The sequence below is a fragment of the Elephas maximus genome, chromosome 3 (genome assembly GCF_024166365.1).
Source record: "Elephas maximus indicus isolate mEleMax1 chromosome 3, mEleMax1 primary haplotype, whole genome shotgun sequence".
Classification (NCBI taxonomy): domain Eukaryota; kingdom Metazoa; phylum Chordata; class Mammalia; order Proboscidea; family Elephantidae; genus Elephas; species Elephas maximus.
In genome coordinates, this window is record NC_064821.1 from 156,687,902 (window position 1) to 156,711,016 (window position 23,115).

The 23,115-nt window shown below is 42.1% G+C and overlaps 1 pseudogene; it reads right to left on the reverse strand.

Annotated features, from left to right (window-relative positions):
* Positions 1–1,521: 1,521 nt before the first annotated feature.
* Positions 1,522–2,868, reverse strand: LOC126071750 (serine protease hepsin-like; annotated as a pseudogene).
* Between the last annotated feature and the right edge of the window lie 20,247 nt (positions 2,869–23,115).

The following is a 23,115-nucleotide window of genomic DNA, read 5'->3' on the forward strand; positions in this document are numbered from 1 at the left end:
GTTATCAGGAGGGACCAGTCCCTGGAGAAATACATCACGTTTTGTAAAGCAGAGGGCCAACGAAAAAGAGGAAGACCCTTGATGAGATGGACTGACACAGTGGCCACAACAGTGGGCTAGAATATAGCAATGATTATGAGGATAGCGCAGGAGCAGGTGGTGTTTCATTATGTTGTACATAGGGTCACTATGATTGGAAGTGACTCGACAGCACCGACCAACAGCGCATATCTCGTTATTTCGTTTAAGTGAGATCATATGGTAGCTGTCCTTTTGAGACTGACTTACTTCACTCGTCATAATGTTTTCAAGGTTCATCCATGTTGTGGCATGCATCATGACTTCATTTCTCTTTATGGCTGAGTAATATTGCATCTTGTGTATCCATTCACCCTGACAGACATTTCAGTTGTTGCAACATTTTGGCTGTTGTGAAGTGCTGTAAGAACATTGGTGTGCCTCGTTCTTTACCTGCTAATTCCCGTTTTTCTCTCTCCGATGATTCCTTTTTTCCCTGATCTCTTTAGAAGAACGCTTGCAAGCCCCTTCTGTAAAGCCTTTTTCCTTTCCTTACCAAGATGGCCCAATAGCCTCTGGTGCTCATTGGCTTTAACCAGACTGAAGCTTTTACTCTCCCTTTCCCTAAACTCTGAGATGCACTGGAAGAGGTCAAAGACCTGGGTTCTGGTCCCAGTTTGTCATTTGCAGATCATGCAGGTTTACCTGATCTTCACCCTCTTGCCACCACTGTCTCCTCATCTGCAAAAGGTGGAACTGTACTTGGATAGTCCCTGCTGGATTGCACATTCTAGTTTGCATTCCTGCTTTCACTTCTTCTGGGTATATACCTAGAATTGGGACTGATGGGTCATATGGTAGTTCTATGATCTTTTTTTTTTTTTTTTTTTTTGAGAAACCACTAAACAGTTTTTGTTTTTTAAGTACTTTACGCCATTGTGTTTTGTTGTTAGGTGTCGTTGAGTGGATTTCAGCTTATACTGACTCCATGTGACAGAGTAAAAAAACCAAAAACACCCAAACCGACTACCGTCGAGTCGATTCTGACTCAGTGACCCTATAGGACAGAGTAGAACTGCCTGATAGAGTTTGGAAGGAGCACCTGTCTGCTTCGAACTGCTGACCTCTTGGTTAGCAGCCGTAGCCCTTAACCACTATATCACCAGGGTACTGCCCCAAGAAGTTTTCTTGGCTATAATCTTTTCAGAAGCAAATGGTGAGGTCTTTCTCCCGTGGAGCCACTGGGTAAGTTTGGAACTGCTAACCTTCAGGTTATAAACTGAGTGCTTAACCATTTCCACCTACATGGCTCCTTTTATGCCACTATAGAGAATAGGAAATGTATATATGTAATACGTTCCCTAAAGGTTCAGCCTAAACCTAGCCTAAGCCTAGCCTAGCCATACAGGTCAATGTAGGGCTGGGAAATATTTACATATGCATCAGGAGGGTGTGACTTGGGTGGTACCAGGGATGAGTGGTTTCCACTTGGAAAGTCTCAGGTCAGAGATGGGTCACCATGCCATTGTCTTTGGAGTGAGTCTTTATGGCCTGGAAGATCTACTCCCAGAAGTAGCTGACTTCATTGTACACACCTGGCTTCTAGGCCAACGTGCAGGTAGTGCCCCATCTGACAATGCCACACAACTGCCATCGTGGGGTCCGAGAGATGCTGTCCTCATATACGAAGGGGTTGCTGCTGTCACCCTAGCAGGCATCAGTGCTACCTTCTAGGTAGCCAGCGCAGAATATCTTGGGCTTCATCTGATTCCCATAGAAGTCTGGGCTGTTGCAGACATTATTGCTGATTATGGGGACTCAAGCATCCTGGACTATCCCAGCCTGTTGGCCTGGGGTAATGCAGGCTAGGCTGGCCAGAGATGGGAGCATGCACAACCCCTTTCCCTCCTGGTGCCCACCGCAGGTCCTTCAGGGTCCCTCCACCCCAGGGCCCAGGAGTCATTTGAGCAGCCCCAGGTCAGAGTCTCCCTTTTGGTGGCTTCATAGCAGAGAGCAGCGATTCCCCATAGTAATGCGTGTTACCCCAGCCAGTCATGGTGCACAGCTTGCCATCCACCAGGGCCTGGCCAGCAGCCAGGAGGCACACGGGCTAGATGTACTCCGTAAGGGGCAGGGGGCTGGAAATGTGGACAACGGCAGTGTCATTGCTGTTCTCCTCACTGTTGGAATCACAGAAGGGAAGACAGCCTCTATGGTAGACCACTGTCTGTATTCCCAGCTGCAGGCCATAGGGCGAGGCCTGGGCCACTACACCAGCAAACACCCACCGTCTGAACAGAACCTGGTTCTGCTCAGGGAAGCAGTGGGCAGCCGTCAACACCCTGTCTCTGGACAGTAGGGACCCCCCACAGAGGTGTGCCCCATCGTAGGGAAGACTGACCTGCCATGGCCACTTTCCCAGGCTGGTGTCCCGGCATCCCACAATGTGATCTACAGGCAGTTTCCTGCAGCCACGGTCTTGGTAGATGGTAGCCAAGAAATAACCCCTGGGACAGTCACACACAGAGATGACCTCTAGCAAGCTCCAGCAATGGAAAAGCCTTCCCTCATCAACGCAGAAGCCCAGTGTGCCATCTGCCCGTCTAGCTCCGAGTGGGCCAGTGCCCTCAGGAAGCCCATTTCCTCACAGCTGAGCCTGGCCACCCTGGCATTGGAGCACGAGGAGCACAGCAGCCACCATGTCCCTCCTGTCTGATCAAACAACATGAGCGGAGAGTCCCCTGGGCTGACCTGCACCAGATACAGCTGCTCCTGATTCCTCTTGAGTAGAACAGTCACAATGACCCAAGATGCTGCCCGGATACCTGTCAGGAGCAGCAGGGTCCCAGCAGTTAGAGCTGGGTCCTCGGATTTCGCCTGTTCTAGGAGTACGTTCACCATCCTGAGGAAGAGGCGATATCCCCAAACTTCAAAGTGGCTCGAGGCCAAGGGAGCAGTTGCTGGCAAGGTCACCAAGGGCTGATTTTTGGTTAACTGCTTGGGTTCTGGTGAGCCTTTCCATATCAAATGTTCTGTTATCAATACACGGCAAATTTGGCACAATTCCCAGAGCCTTCAAAATATTAAATTTGCACACAGGACAGGTACAGTTTTCACTAAACCAGGGATCTATGCAGGATTTGAGAAAAACATGCTTGCAGGGGAGAATTAGGACAATATCATTCTGCTTATAGCTCTCTATGCAGATTGCACAGTGATCAAAGTCAGGGTATGTTTCCTTATCACCTTTTTTACTGTCCTGGTTGTCAATTTGCTGATGGCCTTCTGGGCTGCATTTCCTAGACGACGCTGGTTCCTGTCACTTGCATTTGTGTACCTGATCTTCTGAATGAAGTAGAGTGTGAGCCATGCTGAAGAGATAATCATCAAAACAGTAAAGGATGTTGACATGAAGACTAGAGAGCTACAGCTGAAGTTCTTTGTTGGCATACGAGCTCCAGCAGCTGTTGTCATTTGTACAGAGATTTTTTTTTCCAGATAACTCAAAATATCCATACCCCTCAATTCTGTAATCATGACAGCAATAATATCTCCAGTGCCTGGATGAATCATGGTGACTGGCTCCTCTTTGGCTTTATTATTATAGATGACTACAGCAACTGCATCATGGAAAGCAGTCCATGGTATTTTCTCTTTAAATGTACAATTTCTCCTCTGCAGCAAGGCAATACACTGATATTAGGAGGAACAAAGAACCCCGTTTGAGGATCACAACCCAGATGATCAGGAACTCCGTGTTTGGGCAGTGAGGCCACCACCTGGCCTCTGGCCTCGGCCTTGGGTGAGTCCAGCCCGTAGCGCCCATGGTCTATGCAGAATGTAAGCGGGGTTGCCACGACCTGGGTCCTGCACCGTCAAGCTCTTGATCGCGGTGTAGTACTTCTGACTAGCGTTGCTGGCCTGAGTGGGCCACAGGCTGCAAGTCAATGGCTTGATAGCGGTGAAGGGGTGGGGGCAGTCCACCCGTACCCCTGCCCCCACCTCCTGCCAGCTCTTCCCACCTCCCCCCAACCCCAGCTCAGACTGAGCACAGCAAGAAATGGAGGAAAGGGAGGACAAAGGAAGGAGATGAGCGTACAACGTGGGATATTTTCTGAGGTGTCTTACCATAAAGTAAATTAAAATGCAGGCCTTTCCTTTTAATTCAGGCCAAGCTGTCCACAATGGTGGGAGGGTACAATGTATTTGCAGAGGCCACATGCCAAGCAAGCCACAGCAGAGCCAAACAAACACCTACTGCATGGTGGTGTTTGTCTGCTTAACCTTGACCATCCTTGATACCAGCAATTACTCTGTTTACTGCTAAATGGCATCTGGGTATGCGATAGTGGAAGTGCTTGCCTATTGTCATTTGAACATTAAGAGGAGTCATGGAAGGAAAAGAAACAATTGATAAACTTGAGCCTAAGAGAGGAAGAGGAGAGATGCTGCAATATTCTCCTTTTTAATTTTTTTTTGATATTGGTGGTTTTTTGGACACGGTGTTGGATGAGTAGGTGGGCAAAAAAAAAAAGTGGTAAATATTGTGATAGCAGTACTGAGGGTGGTACTAAGCACACCTGGGACCTGTTAATAGTGACAGATTCCTTTGACCTGGATGGATTACAGAAGATGAAAACATAGAATGACTTTTTCTGGTCTCTCTGAAGCAGCTAGATGAGTGTCACTAGATATTTCAGGATTGTGGAGGGTCTGGAAATAGAAGATAAACTGTAATCATTTCTGATGTCAGAATACTGGGTCAGAACTCCATAGAAGTGGAAAAAAAGTGTATCAGTATGTATATTGTTTTATATTGGGAAAATAAACTGTATGTGTGATGTGGGTTCATCTAGGTCTGTGAGCAGAAGCACAATTTGGTAGCCTTTTGGGCCTTAGGTGTGACTCCTAAATTATGCTTGTCTGTTTTTTCCCACAAGCCAATCAGGTGGGAAACCTGGAAGAAGGCATGATATTGAAGCAGGCAGCCATGAAAGTGTTATTAAGGGTATCTCATAATGGCTGTTTTTCAGAAAAGTCTACTCTGGCTACATTTTTATTACAACCTTTCGAGCGCTTCACCCAGACTGGTTGATTCCCCAGGTTTCTTCTCTTCTCCTAGCAGGAGGCCAAAGAGCAGATGCACTAACTCTGAGTTTCCCTGAAATACGTCCTACCTCGGGTGGCAGTAGCAAGCCATCGCCATTTTTTTAAGGTTATGCACAATATTTTTAGAGCCATGTGCAAAAACTTATTTATAAAATTATGAGGACTGCGCACACATCACAAGACTGAAGATCCTCCCCTCTCTGTTCATGCACATGTATATTACTCCCTATAAAAAGAGTGAATCTACCCTGGTTAAGCTGAGCAGGCAGCCTTAGGTCCTGAGACACTGCCTGGCTCCCAGTTTGCAAACTGTGAATAAACCTTTCTGTTCTTCCAACCCTGCCTCTGGTTGACTTCAGTTCACCAGTCTGCTTGTCAAGAACCTATTAGTTGACCACTTCATTTTGGTACCCCAAGTGAGACACAGTGGACACTATGGCTCCGGGTAAGTTAGGTCCTGAAACCTCCTCCGAAGGACTTTCTGGGTGGCATCAACCCTGACCAGACAACCCGCAAGTCCCTCGTTGGAGCACAGAAACATTCTGACAGCGCAGTGAAATACGTACCTATTTTAAGTTTTATTTTGGAATAGCTACTAGGTGGTGGATTGTGTCCTCGGTAATGGGTGTAGGCCTTGTGGTGATCTCGCTGTGTCCTGGGGCTGAGTCCCCACCTGCATGAGAGCACAGCCCTTGATCCCCCGCATCCGGAGGACACCTGGGGAAACTGTCACTGTCCAGGGGCTGAGTCCCCACCTGCATGAGGGCACAGGTCTCCATCTGGTCTTTTGTCTCGATCCCTGCATGTTTTTTCTGTTTGTTTTGGTCGGGATCTGGTTAAGAAATATTGTCTTTGTGCCTTGGGCCCCGTTGTTTGTCTCGTGTTTTAGTTAGGAAGATTCAACTGGCTCAAACCCAGGACCCTCCCTGTGCAGGACAATTTTTATCTCTCTTCTAAGGTGTGTACTGAAGAGTCTTTTTAACTTTAGATACTGAGTCTTGCAGTCTTAGTTGGAACAAAATACACTTCTTACAAATATTGGTTCTGGAAGGTGTGGTACTTGAATTGCACTGCCAGAGATTATTTATCAGGGTAACCAAGTTCCGTGCCTCCGTATAGCCAGGGCTTTTCCAATAGGTCCTTCTTCTGGCCAGCTAATTAGAAGGAGTGAAGATCTATAAACAAGATAGGTGCCGGTTAGTCCACCCTTAAACTATCTCCCTTAGAGTCCCTCTTGACTCACTGAGTATGACTTTGAATTGTGGTGTTCCTGAAGAATATTGAATACACCCTGGACTGCCAAAAGAACGAACAAATCTGTCTTGGAAGAAGTACAACAAGAATGCTCCTTAGGAGTAAGGTATATATAAGCTTATATGTGACAGACTGACTTGATTTGTAAACATTCACTTAAAGCTCAATAAAAATTATTATAAAAAAAAAAAAAAAGAATGTTCCTTAGGAGCAAGAATGGCAAGACATGTTATCAAGAGGGATCAGTCCCTGAAGAAGGACATCATGCTTGGTAAAATAGAGGGTCAGCAGAAAAGAGGAAAACCCTCAATGAGGTAGATTGACACAGTGGCAGTAACAATGGGCTAAAGCATAACAACGATTGTGAGAATGGTGCAGGACCAGGCAGTGTTGAGTTCTGTTGTGCATAGGGTCTCTATGAGTTGGAACTGACTCAGCAGCACCTAACAACAACAACAAATACATTTAAAATACATTTTGGAAGACGATTATTTATACTCTATGTTAAATCTTTTGTAACACTAAGGAAATACTTGAGAAACATCATTCATGGTTATTACATTTCTAAGTTCAATTTTTTTTATATCTTAAGCTTTCTTAAATTTGGATGTATCTGTGTAATGGTGTGCACAAGAATGGAAAGGGGATATTAGCAAAAGGATTGGTGAAGAGATAGCTAAAAGGGGAAGAAGGCAAGATCATATCTGGAGGCAGAGCTCTTCATTGTAGGTCTTTGGGGAAAAAGGAAGAACATAGCTCATAAAGCACATGATGAAGGTGACCAATCTCTAAGTTATGACATAGAAAGAAAAGAAATGATGCTGTTAAACCCTTCTCCTTGCGTACTAGTGAGAGTGAGATTATAAACTATGTCTATTTAGTGAGTCAGATTTGTCAGTCACTATTCTTGTAGGTGTAAGCAAAACAAGCTTACTATAATACACAGTTAACATCTCCCTTCTAGTACCACAGACAGTCATTGCTGATGGAGTCTCATAGTAGCAATACTTGTCTTTAAAGAGCTCTAAGTACTTCATGGACACTTTGTCTGTTCTTTAGGTCTCTTATCCTCTCAGATAAACTCACACTACACTGGTACTGTGCTTAGCACACATGGGAGTTCAACCAGAGTTAATTAATAGACTCAGTGTGTCAGGCTGCTGTTGCTCTGCCTGATGCTAGATTCATAGCCAATAAGAAATGCTTGTTGGTATTCTGTTGGAATCCTGCTAACCATCTCTTCTTAGCCACTCTGCATTTGTTCATACCATCTGCCAAGGTCTGTGCTATACCACACAGTTGGAAAGGCTGAAGCCAGCTCCTCATCTTTCAAGAGCAGTTACCATGTGATATGCCTTCCCATTCTCATCTCCTCCCTTCCTGCTCTCACTGCCTTCTCTCGAAGGCAATGAGAATGTCTATTTCACAGGAGGCAATCTGGAGGCCCATAGACCATTTGCTGCATCTCCTGGTCATTCAATAACTGTCAAAAGAAAAATTAGGGGTTCCTCTGTCCTCCTCATGTATCCTGACTGTTGGATCACTTTGCTTTTTTATGGACAACTGAGATCAGTAAAGGGAACAAAGTGTTTCCTTTAAAGAGGCTGAGGAAGCATGCAATTCTGAATGAACAAAGGGCTTAGGTTCAGAAGATTAAATAATTGGATTGTGGCTCCAGCACTTACTAACTGGTTGGCCTTGTGCTTTAGTTTCCTAATCCTCCAATTGGGAACAATAAATCCCAACTCCTGGCCGGGGTTGGGGGGGGCGGGGTGTTGCAAGAGCAAGGAATAGTAGAACTGCCTTGTAGATTGCAAAGATTGATAAATTATTATTTGGAGGTTTCACTTTGTGGATGCATGTTCATAAGTGTTGAGAAAACTTAGGATTTTCCAATTTTATGGTAATGTAGGGTGGCTGAAAAGTTGAACACATTTTAGATTTGACTTTGGAGCAGGGAAGGAAAATGGAAAAAATTTCTTTCACTCTATGTCTTCTAGGTGATTGCATTTGGGAATACCATAAAACAAGCTAAGATTATAAAAAATACTAGTTTAACTAGCAGCTCTTTTTCATCTTGCTGCATTTTTTCTGGTGAAACCTAGAAAATTCATAGATTTGAATTTAAAATATTCTCTCTAAATTCATATCTTTTGTAGAGTACATGTTAAACTGTAGAATGGAAAAAATGTCCTCCAAAACATGAAATAAGGCTTGGTTTCTTAGATACCTACTATTCTACTTAGCTAGTTTATTTTGAAAAGTCCATAGGGAGTAAATCTTTAGGCATGAAAACTTCCATTACCTTCTCGTCAATGATTTTCTGCTATGAGTTTCCAAGAAAGTCTGGCAATTCTCCAGATAGTCTTGCTTAAGTATACTGGAGCACTGTCTCTTCAGTCTTCTCTTCTGTAGTTGAATGAAGTAATAGTCGACGGGGCAGGGGAGAACTTTCTTTCATTCATCCATACCTAAGAAGAAGGTAGTGAGAGAAAGAGAGACAGAGGGAAAAAAAGAGAAACATAGCCTCGGATATGAAAATAAAAGAGAGAAGGAGCACACCACTTAATTGCTTCTCCATGTTACAAAGATGAAACCACCTGTAAATCTCTTCCCAAGCAAATGGAAGCTACTTTCTACACTTGCTTAAGAGTAGATTTGGACTTATCTGTCAGGCTAGACTGTAGGCTCCACAGAGGTAGAAACTGCCCATTTTGACCATTGTGTTAATAGCACCTGGTTGGGGCTCTGACTTATGATAGGTGAATGATAATATTTGTAAAATGTATGAATAAATAAGTGATCACATTTCCCCCTCTTAATATTACTTTCAATTTAAGAAGCTAATGGGTTTTTGGATTTAGATACAACCATACTTCTCTGATTGTTAGGGTAGACCACAACCTATAAATTTTACAATTGTTGAAACTTCTAGAATGCTTTAGCAAGAATGTTCCTTAGAAAGGCAGTCTAAACAATAGCAATTGTATTGAAATCAATTCTTTAGGAAAAAAAAAAATTTTTTTAACTAAGTTAAAAATAGATGCCACATAATTTCATCCTAGAGTATGGAAGACTGAAAAGACATAGGCCTAACTATACAGAGGGTATTCACCAAGAATACTCTTTGTAAATACCCTTGGCTGGTAGGGTTGGTTGGGTAAATCCGTTTGAAGCAGGACCTTGAGGAGCATGTTGCAATAATTGGATTTATTCTGAAGCATCTGCTGATTCTTAAGCAGCCAAGCAGAACAATAAAATCACAGTCTAAGTTTCAGGAAGTCGCCATTGGGTGAGTATGTGGGTTCCAGGTGATTATGACTAGAGATGTGGAGAGTGTGAACATTGGATAGAGACATCAACCATGGAATGAGATGCCATAGATTTAGACTAAGCTGCTGGCAAAAGGATCCTGAAGAAAAGCAGAAATCTAACATTCATGAAAAATGAAGAAAGCAACAAGTTTGGGCGACTACTTAGATATGGGGGATGAAGGAGAGGGAGACATTACAATGCCTCTGAAATACTGAATTTGTGCAATATGAAGAACAGTGGTGCTGCTGATAGATTCAGGAAACCTTCTAAGACGGAACCTCACTTTTGATATGCAGAAGGATGGAGGGATGAAGGAATAGCCCACTCCGCCACTCAAGGTATATGGCACGTGTGTATTTGTGCATCTGTGTCAATGTATGTGTCTAATTTATGACATGAGCTCTCTGGCAGTGAAGACTATCATCAATATAAAATGCTAGTAGGAATAAATTAAGCCACAGATTAATAATTTTCAATACAACAAATATTTATTGTTGAAGTCTCGAATGAATTCTTGTGCTAAGAATAGTAGGAAATACGAAGATAAATGGTCCTTGCCAGCTAAAGGATTACAATCTAGTGAGGGGGTCATATACTTAAATAATTTTTAGTCTAAAGAAGACTGAGAAGTTACAATAAAGACAATAAATATAATCACAAATGTAAAAGTTGTAGGGTGAAGGGGTTAATTCCAACTATTAATGTTTGGAAAAAATTCTACTTGGAGCAAGTAGGGCTTGATCTGGTTCTTGGAAAATGGGTGGATATCAATAGACAACAATGAGGAGGTTACACCAAAGGGAAGGCACAGCATGAGCAAAGATTCAGAGGTGAGAGAATACAGCAGGGAACATTGAGGAAGAAGAGCAGAACATTATGACTAAAGTGTAAACTAAGTAGGCGTGCACAGGCAGGACAAGACTGAGAATTAGGCACCTGTCCAAAGGGTCAGCAGTTCGAATCTGCCAGGCGCTCCTTCGAAACTCTATGGGGCAGTTCTACTCTGTCCTGGAGGGTCGCTATGAGTCAGAATCGACTCGACGGCCCTGGGTTTGTTTTTTTTGGTCCTGAGATCATGCATTCTTGATGGGGGTGATAAATGTCTCTCACTTTTCCAGATATAAAATACAGATATGAGTATAATCAATAATCAGATATATAGTTTTTCTGTGATATTGTTATTGCTTAGGTGGCGATTGGGAAAAAAAATGTCGAAAAAGTATCTCTAATGGCACAATAAGGAAAAAGTTTGGAAAACACTACTATAGATGGATTTTGACAAAATGGTGAGTTTTATGGAGCCCCCTGAAGAAAGTAATTTGCCTTTCCTCAGTTCTTGTTCAGGTCTGTTTCGTGGAGATAAGGTTCTGGGTTGAGGTGAATGTAGGTAATTTGGATAAAAATACAAACTCAAATTGGTTAACATAATTATGGAAACTGTGTGTGAGTCAAATTATGCAAAAGTTAGTTCTTCCCTGACTCATGGAGCGAATGACTTCCAAAGTAATGTTGGCCTTCCCTTTGATTTGGGCAGCTTGATATTATAAGGCACATGGATTGCAGAATGCTCTGAGAAACGGTTACAGTCATTAAATAATGAACTCTCACAATCTCACCAATTCCATTGAGTGACATCATCATTATCTAAACCCAGAGACAAGACATGAACCTGCTGCTTTTATATTGTAGAGCAGGTGGAGATAGAGCTAGGAATCAAGGTTATGGTTTTTATTCTAAGAGATGCCCTAAAATTTGATTTTTATCAATTTATTAGCAAATATTTATAAAAACATAAAAGGTATTGTAATCATTAAGGATGTGTGTCATCTTGGCTGGGTCATGATTCTCAGTGGTTCGGCAGTTATGATGTAGGTTGGCAGTCATATAATGATGTAATCACTTCCATGATGAGATCTGATATAATCTGATCACCTCCATAATGGGATCTGCTGTGAGTAGCCAATCAGTTGAAAGGGAGTTTCCTTGAGGGTGTGGCCTACATCCAACATTTGTAGACTTTCTGGCAAGGCTTGTGGGCTTCTGCTCGCTCTGGATCCTGCAGCTGGCTTCTGTTCATCTGACTCCAGTTCTTGGGACTTGAGCTAGCAGCTTACCTGCTCATCTTGGGATTCATCACCCTCCACAGTCTGTTAGCTAGCGGCCTGCCAGTCTACCTGCAGATCTTGGGATTTGTCAGTCTTCAGAGCCTGTGAGTCAGAGGCTTGTTGTCTGACCTGCTGATCTTGGGTTTGACAGCCCCTGCAGTTATGTGAGTTAGGAAAAGCCTCCAGACTGACCCACGGACTTGGGACTTTCCAACCTCTACAACAGCGTGAGCCATTTCCTTGATATAAATCTCTCTCTCTCTAAGTATGTATACATAGATGCTTCACTCGTTTTGCTTCTCTAGAGAACCTAGCCTAAGACAGGAATAATTATTACAAGTGCCAGTTCCCATGGGGAAAAGATATAAACGATATATTCACTGGTCTAATAGAGAACTGGAAAACAAGATAGAAACTCATAAAGATTTGCTTTAGAATGGATTCATGTAGTGATCTGCTAACCTAACGTGGTCAAAAAAGACTCAGCCTTTTCAAAATATGTCCCATTTGGGACAGTAATACTGTGTTCAGTCTCAGATTTAAACAAAACAGAACTAATCAGGAGTCACACAGAAGTAATCAGGAAACATGTAAAGACAATTTATATTGATCTTGGAAAAGTAGAATTGCACCCTAGCTCAGTAGCGTCAAAAAAAAAAAAAAAAAGAATAATTGTAGCAAGTAGGAATGTGTCGTAGATTGTACTGTGTTCATCACCACTTCCCTACCCCGCTGAGAATAGGCTTGGCCATGTGACTTGCTTTGACCAATGAAGGTGAATGGAAGTGATGCATGTCAATACCCAGGCAGAAGCTTTAAGAACTGGTTCACGTTTTATCACATTCTCTGTTTCTCTACACTGATGCTCACAACGTTCCAGATGGAGGCTGCCCTGTCAGCTTGATCCCAGAGTAAGAAGAGGGGCAGAGCTGCAGGCGACTTGCCATGACATGAAGCATAAGTGAGAAACAAACCTTTGTTCTTGTAAATTAATGCAATTTTGTTACTACAGCATAACCTTGCCTAATCTGACTGCTGCTGAAAGCTATATTAGAAACACATCAATGATTAAATGCAATGCTGATGAGTGTGATTAATGAGAACTCTGGAAAATCCCTCCTTCTAGAGAAAACCAGCTGAAGGGAACGCAATAGGAGAGACAGTGATCATAATCTAATTGTTTTCCACAGATAAAAAAAAAGTGCACACTCACTTCTGGAGTTGTATTTTATGTATGTATTTGTGCATTTATCTTTTTCAGTTATTGGAGAGTGGGATAAATCTAATGATTTCAAAGAGGGGGAGTAACTGATGAGAAATGGTTTCAGACTTGCAATGTGATTCATGTAAATTCACCTCTACTCAAAAAAAGTGGGTTGTTTCAAGGAAGAAAAAGCGTAACACGACTTGCCTGTGACCTCAGGGTAGTTTTGTTTTTGTGATTCTTCCATTAGTTTCATCCAGTCCTATAAATTATTATTACCATTCCTGCACATGCATTATATTACATCTTTGTCTTTTACCTTTGTCCTTTGAACATGACTGCTATCAGTATACTAGCACCTCTGTAACATTACTGATGGTGTAAGGGGAAGAATCCACTTAAGTCAAATGATGATGCTTAATCACTAATGGAAACCCTGGTGGCATAGTGGTTAAGAGCTGCAGTTGCTAACCAAAAGGTTGGCAGTTTGTGCCCACCAGGTGCTCCTTGGAAACTGTATGGGGCAGTTCTACTCAGTCCTATGAGTCGGAATCAACTCGGTGGCAACGGGTTTGGTTTTTTGGTTTTAATAGCTAATGTTTGCAAAGCGCTCACTGTGTACCACAGACTCTTCTAAGAGTTTCCCATGAATTATCTCATTTAAATCCTCATAATAACTCTGTGAGGCAGGTACTATTATTATCTCCAGTTATTAATGTAGGAAACTGGGACAGAACGGTCAAAAGACTTTCCCAAAGCCGAACAGCCAATGAATGGCAGAGCCTGGATTTAAAAACTAGCAAGTTGGTATTAGGAGCCATGAAGCCATTTTCCAGCCCTTTTTCCACTACTACTGAGTGGTGTAAATTTCAACAATTCCATTTCACATCTCTGGACTCAGGTCCCTCATGTTTCAAATAAGAAGGGTTGACTAAGGAAGTTTTCTGCTGTAAAAACTCTGTAATTCTATCGACCATTGAATGAGTACATCTGAATCATCTAATATATTATGAAAAGGAGCTGTGGTATAATAGAAACGTCATAAGTTTTGGTGTGATTGAAACTGTGACCTCTGACAAGTCACTTAACCTCTCTGAGCCTGTTTTCTTATGTATAAATGGGCTATAATCCCTATCTCAGAGATATGTTGTCATTTTTAAGGAGATAATATTGAGGTTCTTTGCTAATCTAAAAAAAAGAACAGTATAAATGTAAGAAATTATCATTGCATAAAAGACACCATACGTCCATTCTTTCATTGAGTGATTCATTCATCCATTAAGTATTTATTTAATGCCATTCACAAAGGTGAAAATATGGTTCCTTCCCCTTAAGGAGTTTGCAATTAAAGCAGGAGACAGACAAAGTAACAATCACCACAAAACCTGATGAATATACCTGGAGGCAGGCTCTGAATATAATTAGTTTATATGAACCACTTAAGGTGCCTGAAGCAATCAGGGAGGCTTCACATAGGGGGCAGCATTTAAAATGAGACCCAAAGATGTAAATCATATAAGTATAGGCTGAAGTGGGTAGGGGTAGGTGGAGGATATTTCAGGAGAGTAAACAGATTATACCAAGACATGGAACTGTGAGAGGATAGCACATTTGAGTACTTGCAGGTAGATCATTCAACCTAGCTTGCAAACCTCAAGGTGGTGAGGGTAGGAGAGGGACACACAGGGAGGCGAAGGAAGATCATCAAGGGTCTTGTGCACCATGTTAAGGAGCTTAGATTTTGTCCCATGTTTTTGTTAGGTCCTATCGAGTTGGCTGCAACTCATGGAGATCTTATGTATAACAGACCGAAAAGCTGCATGGTCCTGTGCCATCATGATGTTTGGAGGTTTGGAGCCTAGAAGTCCGAATTCAGGGCACCAGCTCTAGGGGAAGGCTTTCTCTCTCCGTCAGCTCTGGGGAAGGGTCTGTGCCTCCTTTCAACATTGTTTTGTCTATTGCGTCAGTTCATCTCATTGAGGGTTTCTCTTGTTTTCGCTGACCCTCTACCAGATATGATGTCCTTTTCTAGCAATTAATCTTTCATAATGATGTGCCCAAAGTAGGAGAGCCAAAGCTTCACTATTCTTGCTTCTAAGGAGCATTCTGCTTATATTTCTTCTAAGACTTATTTGTTTGTTCTTCTCCCATAGGAGATAGAATCTAGGGAAGATTTGAAGGAGTGGATGTGATTAAATTCACACATCCAAAATATCAATCTAGCAGGGCTGTGGAGGATGGAGATGGGAAGGAAATTCATGGCAGCAAGGCAGCCTCTGCTGTTCACTATGTGAGGCCTCAGACAGTGACTCGGCCATGAAGGATCCTGAAACTGCAGTTAAGAGAAATCCCAAGTCTGCTCTGAGACCAAGGAGGGAAGAAAGAGGGACTGTGGGGGAAGAGCCTATCAATTCTGCTGGCCAGGCTCACTCAGAGACTACAATATTGTGTTGTTATTGGGAATTCACCCCTCTGCCCCCACACACCACACCCTCTACTGGTCTGCTCTATAGCTGGTACCCAGAGAAGTATCTATTATGATGGAAATATAATAGGTGGGCATATAAAACTGATCTTATTTTGATTGTTTCATTCAGTTTATTTTCCCTTTTAAATCAATCCCAAGCAGAACTAACATCAAACTGTAGCAGCAGAATTGGTCATGTTTGTGTTTTTCCTTTGTTCTAATCTTTGCTTTCTGGGAGAAGTGTGAGAAGGCGGGAAAGCCAGAGGCCTAGATAATCCAACAATTCTTTAATCAATTCCTAATTATTCTCCCCAATTGACCATAATAAATAGATACCAAAGGAAATTGTGTATCTACTTTTCCGTATATATAAATTCTATAGTTACACATGTTACCGCAAATCACGGATTCGAGCCATCTGCTGCAAAGCCAACACTGAGACAGGAGGAGGTAGGCTGCAAGAGGGCTTTATTGAACACCGGTATCCAAGAGACAGAGGGGGTTAAATTTCTCCCAAATTCTGTCTAACGTTAAAGGGCTAACTGGAGGCTTTTATAGGGGAAAGGTCAGGGTTTAGAGATTTCCAGGAATCCTGGCTTTTCTTTGAGATGGACATCATGACCTGTCATTGCAGCCTTGTAAGTCTCTTCATGTTATCGTGGAGTCTTGGCAGTCTCTTCACACTGTCCTGGTTTCTGTCGGGTTTAGAGATCTCAAGGAATTTGGACTCCTCTTTGAGGTGGACCTAAGCTTTGTTCAGCTATCTCGGTCTTGTGTGTTTTTCCCCCTGTGAGTGGAACATAGTGTAATCAACAATAAAAAATTGATTACCTCATTTTTCTTTAAAGGAACAATCATGAGACACATTTTAGAGCAAGTAAATGTGTTTCAAGGACTAGAGATTAATCACAGCTATAAAAAACTAGGAAATATATGCTCTCTAGTTTAATACTAAAACACTAAAAATATATTTTCTCTACTTCATACATATATACCTTTCCATATACATAAAGAAAAATTAAATTTGTTCTCAAAATTTTTAATAATAACTGCTAAGTATCACAGTGTGTAAGGATGTTAACTATGGAACCACGCTACCTGGTTTCAAATCCTGGCTAATTTTCTTGCTAGTTGTGTGAATTTGGATGAGTTATTTACCTTTCTGTGCCTTAATTTCTTCAATTATAAAATGGAAAAAATTATAAGTTCTGCCTACTTTGAAGTGTTTTGAAGGATGAAATAAACATAAAATCAGGTTTTGTTCCATAGTAAAAGTTTAATCAGGGTTAATTACTATTATTAACCATTATTAATATTCATGCTGCTGAATTTGCCTACTGTTTTAGTTATCTAGTGCTGCTATAACAAATACCACAAGTGGATGGCTTTAACAAACAAATTAATTCTCTTACAGTTTAGGAGGCTAGAAGTGTGAATTCAGGGCACAAGCTCTAGGAGAAGGCTTTCTCTGTCAGCTCTGGGGAAAGGTCCTTGCCTCCTTTCAGCATCTGTGAGCTCAGCATCCCTTGGAGATCTACCTGTGTCTTGGCATCAACCTTCTTCCCTTGGGTCTAGGAGGTTCCCAGTTCAGGGACCCTGGGTCCAAAAGACCGTGTTCTGCTCCTGGCTCTTTTTGTTGGTGGTAGGAGGTCCCTCTCTCTCTCTGCTTGAGTCACTGTCCTTTTATCTCTTGTAAGATAAAAGGTAATACAGGCCCCACCCCAGGGAAACTCGCCTTACATCAGATCTGGGCTGTGATCTGAGTCAAGGTGTTTCATCCCACGCTAATCCTCATTAACATGATCTAATCCTGCCTTATTAACATAGCAGACAGCTGGCTCCGAAACGGGATCATACCCACAGGCACAGAGGCTAGGATTTACAACACATCACAAAATGGAGCCCAAGGTCTCCTGCACCAGAACTACTTAACAATCTCTTTGCTGATGATTCCAAAATGGCTTCCTAACAGAACAACAATAGCAGCATCATCACACTTGTAACTTTGTTCTAGATTGCTAAGTCTTTGATATACGGGCTAGTTATTATTAAAAGGGCGAATTGATACACGGATGCCTTGCTTCTACTTAAGGAGCTCTGGTGGTGGTGCAGTGATTACGGTGTTAAAAGGCTGGCGGTTTGAACCCACCAGCTGCTCTGTGGGAGAAAGATGTGGCGGTCTGCTTCCGTAATGATCACAGCCGTGGAAACCCTATGGGTCAGTTCTACTCTGTCCTCTAGGGTTTCTGTGAGTCAGAATCGACTTGACGGCAGTGGGTTTGGTTTTTCGGTTTTTCCTTCTACTTAGTTTACAAAGTATACGAAAGGAAAACAATAGAAGACACTGGTTGTCAAATTTATTGTAAAAAACTTCAATGTCAAAAATCTTAAGTGAAATTAAAATGCAGATAACAAATTTGGAAAATATTTATGAGTTATGACAAATGAAAAATTAGTTTCCTGAATGTGTAAATAACATTGACCAATCAATAAGGAAAATCTTGAAAATGGAGCAAGGATGAGAAGGGATAATTCATAGCAGACATAATTAAAATCAATAAACGTGAAAAAATTCAACTGCAGTAGTAATCATATAAACAAATAATAAAGAGATACTATTTTTTGCCTATGAAGCTGGTAATGATTAAAATAGGTAACAGTTCTGGCAAGGTTACCATAAGATTTATTCTTTCTTACACTGTTTAAATAGTATAATTCAGGAACAGAATCTGACAGTATGTTAGCAAGGGCCTTAGAAAAGTCCATACCCTTTCAGCCAGACATTTCAGGTCTGGAAATCTCTATGGAATTAGAGGTTCATAAAAGCATTTGTTTACTGTAGCCTTGTTTATGGTGGCAAAAACCCCAACCATATCAATGACAACAAAAAAACAAAATAAGCCCTGAAACAACCACAGCAAAAAAACTGGAAACAGATATTCCTAATGAGTTAAAAATAGAAAATGATCAAATAAATTATTGTTCACTCACATGGTAGAATTATTAGCCACAATATTTTTGTTGTAGCCATCAATCATATTTGGAAATAACTCTCAATAACATGAAAATGCAAACATTTATACATAATATTTTTTATATATATATATGTATGTGTATATGATGGGCTTGTTATGCTAAGCTGTTATTAACCACGTTTTGAAAGAACTTTTACTAACCTAAGTATTTATGAATACATTCTTAGTCCCTGGGTAATGCAAATGGTTTGTGTTTGGCTACTAATGGAAATTTTAGTGGTTCAAATCCACTCAGTGGCACTGCAGAAGAAAGGCCTGGTGATGTACTTCCATAAAATTACAGCCATTGAAAACCCTACTCTGACACACATGGGGTCACCATGAGTTGGAATTGACTTGACAGCAACAGGTGTGGTTTTTTGGATATGCATACATATACCATAACATATACAGTTACTATAATGCATAATTATACCATAATGAAATAATTATATTTTTAAAAGTAAACCCCCTCATAAACACAAACACGCATACACATACTCTGGAAAAAGACTTGGAGAATATAAATGAAAATCTTAACAGTACTTATAGCTGACCAATAGGTAAGAAACGACCACAAGAAACTCTTAAAACACTGTTAAAAATCCTGCTACAGGTATACAATGATGATTTACAGTGCATTTTTGCATACTTTTCAACTTGAGCTTCCTAGCCATCCTGTGATTAAGTGCAGACAGGTATCATTTTCCCTTTTTATAGATAAAGATACTGAGGCTCAGAGGGATGCCTTGAGTTAGCCATGGTTACAGGGTTAATGAAAGGCATAGTTGAAATTTGAACATGAGCCATTTGACACCATAACGAGCTACTTTCATTGCACTAAGTTGACTGTAAGATCACATGGCTAGAATATCTACAGCTATAAAGAGGTCAGGACATTGTGACAACCTACAGTTGAAACTCCTGAAAATCTAAGAGGTGTTAGTAAGAAATAGGGTAAGTCAGTTGAGATTCTAGGTAGTAGTTATATATAGCCAGATGAAAGGTTCTGCAGACTTTAAAGAAATTATTTATTATTTAAAACATGTTAGCACGCTGGCTAAATTGAACAACATTTTCGTGAGTCATCCCTGAGACCTTTGAAGGAAAGTAAGTGGGTATTATCTCGGTCTATACAAAGGGAAATAAACTCATAAATAAGGAAAGAATACTCTTCAGTTCACACGGTGAAATGGTGAGGAAGTAAGGCACAAAGCTCACATTCCTGGCTGCCTATGTCCTGTGGTGGCTTCATATTCCTGGCCCCCTGCACAGGGGAAGCAACTGAGGGGGAGGTCGTCAGGAATTGTTTTGCTGGCTAGTAAGCAAACGCACTGCTCACTGAAAGGCATGGCCTCTCTACCTTATTTCTTTTCAGACTCCCATTTTATAGCCCCAAATTAGAGCCTGAGCATTCTCAGCCAAAGAGTCCCTGAGTGGTGCAAATGGTTGAAAGCTGGGCTGCTAACTGAAAGTTTGTTGTTCGAGTCCACCCAAAGGCATCTTGGAAGAAAGGCCTGACGATCTGCTTCTGAAAGGTAACAACCACATAAAACTCTATCCACTCTACAATACATGAGGTTGCCACAAGTTGGAATTGGCTCCACAGCAACTGGTTTGGTTTTTTTTTGGTTTACTCTTGGCCAAGAGTTTTGGAATGAGAAAAGTGATCAGTGTTGTAATTTCATACCCACCAGGAAGCCAGGGCACTCAAAGTTTACTCTGCTTACATTTGAAAAGACTGCACCCTGGTCAGCACAGGAAGTCTCTGTGGGGCCAGTGTCTCCTGGGTGCTGATTATTTTCTCTCTCATTATCAGGTTTTCTTTCATTTCATCAGTAAGTACTCATTTATATAACCTACTCTTTCCTTATAAGAAATTATCTGCTTGATCCAAGCTCTAAAAGTTTTCCCTCATTTTTCTAAATTTGTCTGGTTGGAGAGTTTCTCCTTCTGGATTTTCTAAATAGTTTACTAGGTTCACCAAATCACTTTGCATAGATAGACCTAGTGTTCATTATTCTTAAAATGTAAAATGCTATGTTAACAAATTTTATGCTTGCTTTCACCTTTGTGTGCTTGGTATCTTGAAAAACCTGTATAAACAGGTAAATATTAATAGGTGATTGGAAAATATTATGACTCATACATAGATCCAGAATTCTGTCTCATACCAATATTTTTGGTAAACATTCTGAAGCACGCAGAGGGTTATTGGCCATCCCATAATAGCCATTTTTCAGAAAGGTCTACTCTTGTTACATTTTTGCTACAACTTTTACAACTCCTCACCATGATTGGTTGATTCCCCAGGTTTCCTTTCTTCTTCTGGCAGGAGGCCGAGGTACAGGCACACCAACTCCAAATTCACCTGCTATATGACCTTCCTGGGGTGGCAGTAGCCAGTGGTCACCATTTTTTTTTAGGGCCGTGCTCGGTATTTTTAGAGCCCTGTGCAAAAACTCATTCCCAAAAATTATGTGGGGCAGAGCCAAGATGGCAGAATAGACGCTTTTGGCGAGCTCTCTTTACAACAAAGACCCGAAAAAAAAAAGTGAAATGAGTATATTTGTGACAAGCTGGGAGCCCTGAGCATCAAAGGCAAGCTTAGACAATGAACTGAGGGGCAGGGGGAGGAAGAGACTGTTCAGAAGTGGAGAGGAGTTACTGGCCCTGAATCGCAGGGAGCCCTCAGGCACCATTCCCGGAGCCGCGGCAGCGGTGGTGGGCTGGTACTAGCCTTCGGCCGCAGTTTCCTCAGGGAGAAGTAGCCAGCCCCACAGCCTACTCACACCTCCAGAACCTGAGAAGAATGGTGCTCTAGGCGAAACCTAAGTATTTGCCTATATTTTACCACACTCCCCCACCCCCAAGCTGGCTTCAGCGGCAAAATCCCTGGGCCTGAGATAGGCCCTCTTGAGCACCAAGAGCTACCCTCCCGGCCTTGGGGAAGGAAAAAATTTGCAGTGGGGGGAAACGATAATTTGCTACCTCCACTAACCAGGGGAGCTCAGGACAGAAGAGGCTCCTGTCCAGGCATAAACCATCCGTGGACCTTGAGCACCTTTCCTTTCTGCATGGACCTGTGTGGGCCTATTTCAGGAGAATAGGCCCTTGTTGGCAAACTCCAACCATTTCAGCTGTATGGTGGAGAGGTGGGTGTTTGATGTTTGACATTGCTTTGCCTATTAAACAAGGTCCTCACCTATCCACATCAGGGACCTAAGGACTGGTAGCTCTACTCAGGTCACCTAGCCACCCGAAACAGGGGTCCAAAGATAACTGATACCTCCCAGTCCTTACAACCAAAAACTTTGGGTGCCTATGGTCCATCTGCAGAACCCACCCACCTGCACACTCTAGGGAACACGGACACGTTTTCTTCAGAGACACTTGGTGGTCGGTTCTCAGTCCCCTGCCTTGTTCAGAGCATGACCTGCTGCTGCAATCAGATACCGGTATATACGCCAATCACCCCTGCCCCTCTAAGACTGTAGGACAGAGCCTGTACCACACACTTGATAATCAGCTACTGGAAACCTGAGCTGAATTCATACAAGAAAACTGAATGGACACCTAGACTGATATACCTGATAACAGCTCTAGCCAGCTGGGGACAGGACACCAGAGCTCCAAAGGCGAAAATAATCAGGCTAGCTCACTCAAGCAACCCATAGGGGTATACCAAAACAAAACAAAGCAAGCAGCTACGACACAGTAAGCAAGCATAAACTAATACAATACCTTACAGATGGCTCAGAGACATCAGTCAATATCAAGTCACATAAAGAAACAGAGCATGATCACCTCAACAAGCTCTCAAAACAAAGAATCCAGGGATCTTCTACATGAAAGTGTGTTCCTGGAATTACCAGATGCAGAATACAAAAAGTGTAATATACAGAACCCTTCAAGACATCAGGAAGGAAATGAGGCAATATGCAGAACAAGCATATTGGTTTGGCAGATGTTGGATGTACTGCTTTTTCATAATGTAATATAGTGTATTCACTTCCATGATGTGATCTCATGTGATTGGCCAATCAGCTGTAAGAGTTTTCTGAGGGGTGTGGCCTGTATCCACTACATATGGATGTTCCAGCAAAACTTACCCACCTCCCCCCAAATTGGCTGATAACAGGAGGTGGTCTTTCTAGGTTGGCCAGCCCCCATCTGAGTTGCTTTATTAGCATAAACCTTCAGGTGTGGTCTGGAGGCCTATAGCAAACAAACCTGTTGTCCATTCCAACTCAGAGCGACCCTATAGGACACAGTAGAACTGTCCCATAGAGTTTCCAAGGAGTGCCTGCTGGATCCAAATTGCTGACCTTTTGGTTAGCAGCCTTAGCACTTAACCACTACACCACCAGGGCTTCATAGTAAACAAAGGAATCTCAATTACTTAGCAAATTCCAAGAGTTGAGAGTTATCTCAAGGAGCTCTGGTGGGACAGTGGGTAAGTGCTGGGCTGCTAACCCAAAGGTCAGTGGTTTCAATCCACTAGCACTCTGCTGGAGAAAGTTGTGTCAATCTGCTTCCGTAAGGACTTACAACCTCGGAAAATCTATTGGGCAGGTCTGCCCTGTACTACATAAATGTATGTATGAGTTGGAATTGACTTGACAGCCA